Genomic DNA, 6,364 nt, shown 5'->3' with positions numbered 1-6,364 from the left:
AGGGTGGGTCTGCTTTTCGTGCCCACAGCACTTCATCCAGCACAGTATCCAAGGACTCTGACGTGGAATCTGACAGAATACTGCCTCAGATGGAGGTCTGATATTCTGACACAGGACGTCACAAAATGCTGCCGCTGACCAAGGGGCGCACTTTACAGCAAGATGGTGTGGTGGCGGGCACTTGACCAGAGGCTCCCCTGGTTGTAACATACCACACACCACACCGCTGGAAGCTGTCGGCCTGATGGACTGGAGCAATGGCCTGTTGAAGGCATAGCTGAGGCTCCAGGTTGGAAACGACACCTCGTGAGTTGGATCGGTATTCTTCAGGATGCAATACACTTCTTCAATCAATGGCCATAACATGGGTCAAGGGTCCCTAGTAGGTAGAATACATGGGTCCAGAGACCAAGGGATAAAACTAGGAGTGGCCTGCTCACCATCGCTCCCAGTGATCCATTTGGAGACTTTGTGTTTCCTGTCTCTGCGACTTGAGACCCTGCTAGCCTAGAGAGCCTGATACTCAGACGTGGGATGCTTCCTTCAGAGGACACTGTAAGAGCCCCACTAAACTTAGAGCAATGTTTCTTCTCTGGTCACTTTGGGTTCCTAATGCCATAAGACTGACAAATCAGCAGGAATTGGGGCTGCCGCTGCATAATGGAGACAGAGAAGAGTGTGCTTGGCCTCAGGTGGTCCACTGGGGCGTTTCTTGGTATTCCCATGTCTGGCTGTAACTATAAACAGGTAAGTACAGCAACCACAGCATAATAACCAGGGTATTAAACCTCCTAGGGTACAGTGCCTGGGTCAGTCTATCAGTCAAACCACCTATTCTAGCAGAAGTGATAGCTGGGGTGGAGGGGAACCTAGAAAGGGTGTTGGACGTAGAGATAAGGAGTATCAGTTATGGTGTTGAGACCAGCGGCAGCAGTGGAGACTAGTTTGTCCTATTACTCTCCTCTTATAACATTTCCCAGAAATTGTGACAAATAAGTCTGGGAAAATCGTGCTTGGATGGAGTAACTTAATGTGAAAAGTTAGTGATCTAAGCATTGCAAAGGGCCGACTACAGTGAATTCTCTTTGGGCTCTGCCCAAATCCACTTCATAGGCTAGTGCATCTATATTTCAGCTGCTCTGTTGGATGACAATTCACGATGCCACCTTCCCCAGAGAACGGTTCTCCTGCCCCTGCAGACCTCATCCAATGGCATGGAGGTACAAAAAGGTTGGCCTTCTTGGACAACACCTGCTGGTGAATTTTTGGGATCGGCTGAGGTTCATTCTTATTTCTTTATCCTCCTGACCAATCCTGCTTCCTTCACTTCCCTTCTCCAGAGAGTACTTCCCTAATACATCACCTGAACAGGAATTCTTGTCTCAGACTCTATTTCTAGGGGGCATGACCCAAGACAGTCTCCGGCCTAACTGGATAGGTTGAGACTAGTTTTGGATGCTTTGGATTTCCTTCCTCAATCTCCATTCTTTCCTTCTGCTAGTGTACCACCTTGCATAAAGGCTGGAACGCTAAAACTGACATTACCCAGACTTTTCTGTGACTACAGTTCTAATGCAAATTACATTCTGCCAGTTCAAATGTATTCACCAAGATGTGGAAAACTGAGCCAAAGCCGAGGCCATATTTCTACCCCCCTTGGGCTGTTTCTCTTGATGGTGAAGGGGTTGTAGAGAGGGGAGGATCTTCTGCAGTAGTGATTCAGCACCCAGTTACTGGCTTTGCTGATGTTAAGAGGTAACCGATGGTGGTGGTGACAGAGGCTTTCGGCTGTTGGCTTCCAGATCACTGTACTGTCGCGACTGCTGCAGTACCTTCTTGACTCAGGACTTCCAGAAGCAACCTTGAAGGTGGCAGCTTTCCTCTTTGGTTGGTTCTGTAAGAGCTGCTCCTTCCATAAGTATTTCAACTGTTGCATTTAATGCCTTCCTGAATCCTTAAGGAGTAATTTTTAAAGTTAATCATAAAAATGAGTATGATGAATCTGGATTTCTCGTAGCTGTTCCAATGCTGTCCACAAACTCAGCAAGATTTCAGCTGAAACTTAGATGTCTTACTCAACTACTCAGTTTTGCATTTTAAATTTTAATTAAGGTTGCCATTGTAAGTACTCAAGACACCAAATATACAGAGGATCTTTTTAATGTCATGGTTTAAATTCTCTTAATACCTTTTTATTCTTCATTGTAAAAAGTCCTGAACTTAAAAGATGCATACACACTAAGAGGCTAGGTACCATTCCGGTAAACAGAGATTCATTAGACCAGAGATTTGGGCAGGGTATGAGGCTTGGAACGCAGGTGTCCAGAATGATTTATCTCTCTGTCCCAATTACCATATTGCATCTCCCTTTAGAGTTACTTTGTCTTGGGCTACAAAAACTGAAGTGAGGTATTGGATTCAAGTTACATATACTACCCATTTGGTCACAAAAATCTGCAGCTTTCCACCAGCTAAAGCACTTGATAGGATTTTATATTTTTTGACTCTTAGGTTATATATATATATATATATATATATACACACACACACACATATGTGTATATATATATATACACACACACATGCACACACACGTATGTGTGTGTTTCCAGTTTAACATTTGAAGGTATTTGCACTTGATGGATTAGTACTCTTTAAAACTCGTACAGATACTTAAAATGACTTCTGCTTAAATTGTGGATGTCTTACATGTGGCTTTCTTCAACTTGAACTCACAATTTCTGAGGTCATTGTACTAACATGCATTAATCCTGTTTGCAGAAAGTTCGCATTTTTCTCTGCTCATCCATGCAGTAAGCGAAGGACAGCGTGTCAGGGGCTACAGTAAATTCTGGGATATAAAAGTGAATAAAACCATTTGTTCAAATTTAAGGATTTTAGACTCTTAGATGGAGGAGACCTATAATTTAACAGAAAATCATCACATTTTCTCAGTGGCTTTTTCACTGACAAGGAGGGCGAGGACCTTGTTTGTCTTATTCCCTGTTGTTATCACTAGCACCTAATACACAATGGCACCCAGTATTTGTTAAGTAAATGAATACAAGCTAAGGTAGAGTTATACAGAGGGGGCTACGGGAGCCCCCAAAGGGACATGTGTCTAGTTTTATGTGTGAACACTGGGCTGGATGCTGGAGTGAGGGTGTTACTTCAGAGGTCTCAGAAAAAGTGCCTTGAGGATGAGATATGATCTGGGTCTTGGGAAAGGAAATTAGGTAAAAGTGGGTTTGGGTGTTGCTTAGGAGTTCCCAGAGGATTGTTGAGGAACTTCAAGTAGTTCTGGGATGCCAAGAAGAGATCAGTCTATAGAGGTATGCAGCAGACATATCCCAAAGGGCCTGGTAGACGTCGCTGTTGATGTATTTCCATTTTAGTATCTGTAACAATATGATTTTTTTCTTGACTTGGCCCATTTACCCCTACTAAAGCAATAACTCACCCATGCTTAAGACTATACATCTTCTTCACAGGCACTAAGCCTAATGGTAGGGATAGGCTAGCTCCTCAAAAGTTAAGGCAAGGGGCACCTGGGTGGGTCAGTCTGTTGAGCATCTGACCCTCGATTTTGGCTCAGGTCATGATCTCACCATTCTCAAGATCGAGTCCGGAGGCAGGATCTGCGCTGACAGCGCAGAGCCTGCTTGGGATTCTCTCTCTCCTTCTCTGCCCCTCCCTTGTGCACGCGTGCGCTCTCTCAAAATAAATAAACTTTCAGGGTGCCTGGGTGCCTCAGTCGGTTAAGCGTCCGACTTCAGCTCAGGTCACCATCTCAAAGTCCGTGAGTTCGAGCCCCGCGTCGGGCTCTGGGCTGCCGGCTCAGAGCCTGGAGCCTGCTTCCGATTCTGTGTCTCCCTCTCTCTCTGTCCCTCCCCCGTTCATGTTCTGTCTGTCTCTGTCTCAAAAATAAACATTAAAAAAATATTTTTTAAATAAATAAACTTTCGAAAAAGTTAAGGCAGGAATGAATGAATGAGTTAATGAACAAACGAATGAAGAATAATAGCAGTGTGAGCACTGTGCAATGGTTAAGCCTTCTGGATGGTAGGGAGGTCAGGAAAGGAGCCTACACCAGGCTGGGCAGAGTCCCAGTCAAGGGCTTAATTAACGGTGAAGTGAGTTTGGGTAAGTGTCACATCTCAGCATTAAAGCTAGAGACATGAATGCAGGGAGTTTCCAAGTGCATTCCTGGCAGGAAAGTGAAGAAACACAGATAAAAGCACTTTAGAATGATCGGGGTTGGTAGTTTCCAGGTGCCAGTGAGCAATAAAGAGAAGAGCCTGGCTGATTAGTTACGTGCTACCGGGGCAGTAAAGGGACAAGAACAGACTGCTGGGTTGCAATCTGTAGCCAGGCTCCTTAAACGAGCCACAACAGGGCGCAGAGTAGGTGCTACTACTTCCCAAGGGTGGAAATCAGGATGTGTCCCTGGGACTATAAGGCTGCAGGAGCGCTGAGCGGCCCAGTACTTGGACTCTAGAAGGAGGCCCTGGGACAACCAGTCCCGGCCGCGAGCCCTGACGGGGCGGAACGCGCGGAACGCTAGCATCCTAGATCCCGCCGGACACAATTTCCAGTCGCACCAGCGAGCGTCCAGCCGGCGGGGCAGCGTCTGCGCGTGTCCGAGGAGGGACCTGGCAGCGGGGAAAGAAGGGCCAGGGCCTGTGTCCCTCCTCTAGAGCCTCCCCGTCATCTGGACGACCCCGAGCTGCTGCACGGGCTTCCGACTTCTCCCTTCAGTAGACGATTAGAGGGCGCAGCGGCCTCCGGAGACAGGCCCCTCTCGCCCACGCCCGTCGGTCACAACCTTCCAGGACCCGAGAGGAGCGCCGCCCGCCGCGAACTTTCCTCAGGGCAGGAGGACTGCCCAGCTTCTGGCGAGGTGAGCTCGGGGAAAGGCTCCGGGTCGGCCACTACTTCCGGGAGACGCTCAGGAAAGCAAGCCCCCCTTGGCCCCCGTCTCTCCTCCGATTGGTTAACTGCTCTCTCAATGCCCTCCCCTAACTGGTGATTGGCTCAGATGCAACGTCTGTTACCTGCCTCCCTGTGGGAATCCAGGTCGCTAAGGGAAGCGTTCCTTGAGGCTCGGTGGGGAAGAGGTTGGTTGGGCCCCTGAGCCCAGTTTGTTTACTGTACTGCGAACCGTACCCCGGCGCGAGCTTGCGTCGCAACGGCCAGGAAAGGAACCAGTAGCGGGACGGAGGGCGGGGGGTGGCAAGAAAGTGAAGGCTCAGAAGTAAACTGAAGACACCTGACCCTGGTAACATCTGAATGGGAGCAGGGTGGGAAGGAAGGCCTTTGAGAGGGGAGTTGTGATCCCAGGAGCTGTGGCCGTGTAGGAGGGAAGGCCTAGTTTCTGTTGCGGGAGAGACAAGGGCCTAGCGGGGGGTTTTAATGACCTAATTGTTTGGGGGATCTGATTTTCTAGGCGAGCGTCTAAGGATCCACTGAAGGTTTTGCTTTGACTTTGCAGCAGAGCTTTGACTTTGTTAGCCATTCCCGTCCTTCAAAGAGACCATTTATTGAATGATTCAATTCTCTCCTATTGCTCCAGATGGGCAGCGCTCCAAAAAAGCACAAGCAATGGAAGGATGGACAGCACTGCGTGCATTGAAAGCATGTTGAAAGGAAAATAAGGTATTCGCTTTGTTTAGTTGCGGTTAATCGTACAAGAAAATTACCTGCGAGAAGCAGTTCTTAAAGTTTTGTTTTTTGGGTTTTTTTTCAACGTTTTTTATTTATTTTTGGGACAGAGAGAGAGACAGAGCATGAACGGGGGAGGGGCAGAGAGAGAGGGAGACACAGAATCGGAAACAGGCTCCAGGCTCCGAGCCATCAGCCCAGAGCCCGACGCGGGGCTCGAACTCACGGACCGCGAGATCGTGACCTGGCTGAAGTCGGAGGCTTAACCGACTGCGCCACCCAGGCGCCCCGAGAAGCTCTTAAAGTTTTGAGTGATTATCAGGGTAGCTTGGTTTTTATGATGGGTTTCAAAATTTTTAAATGTTTGGTACAAAAATTTTATTACTGCTCTCCCTAGCGCACGTGCTCTTTGCTAATGATGGCCTTGTCCTGATTATTCTGAAAATGGAAACAAACCTTGGGTTTTTAGTAACGTTAATTTGCTTTTGATTGGGTAGTGTCATTCGATCTTTCTTTTAAAAAAAGGACATAACAGTCACTGTAATAAAATCCCCAAATTTGGAACTTAATGTTAGCATGTACATGAAACTGGATACTTGCTTACTCACACGTAGTTCAGACTTGTAGACTAATTTACTTTGTATTTAAAGTAGTTTGCTTATTAAACACTGAGTCAGAGGCGCGGCCGTTGCTTCTCTGGTCA

General features: G+C 47.4%; 1 protein-coding gene across 8 annotated transcripts in view; it reads left to right on the top strand.

Moving 5' to 3' along the window:
• Positions 1-4,605: 4,605 nt before the first annotated feature.
• RNF6 (ring finger protein 6) overlaps positions 4,606-6,364 on the top strand; it is a 36,838-nt gene continuing 35,079 nt past the window's right edge. Inside the window, exons 1-3 of one of the 8 annotated variants that reach the window (XM_042986422.1) lie at positions 5,159-5,278; positions 5,447-5,471; positions 5,573-5,655. The gene's annotated coding sequence lies outside the window, so the exon portion shown is untranslated. Of the gene's footprint in view, positions 4,901-5,032; positions 5,118-5,149; positions 5,279-5,446; positions 5,472-5,491; positions 5,656-6,364 lie in introns of those variants that run through there. The other 7 variants (XM_015540105.2, XM_042986240.1, XM_015540108.2 and 4 more) reach the window with 7 other exon arrangements.

The sequence above is a fragment of the Panthera tigris genome, chromosome A1 (genome assembly GCF_018350195.1).
Source record: "Panthera tigris isolate Pti1 chromosome A1, P.tigris_Pti1_mat1.1, whole genome shotgun sequence".
Lineage (NCBI taxonomy): Eukaryota > Metazoa > Chordata > Mammalia > Carnivora > Felidae > Panthera > Panthera tigris.
Note: the sequence above shows the minus strand (reverse complement) of the source record. Positions and strands in the feature narration are given on the sequence as shown.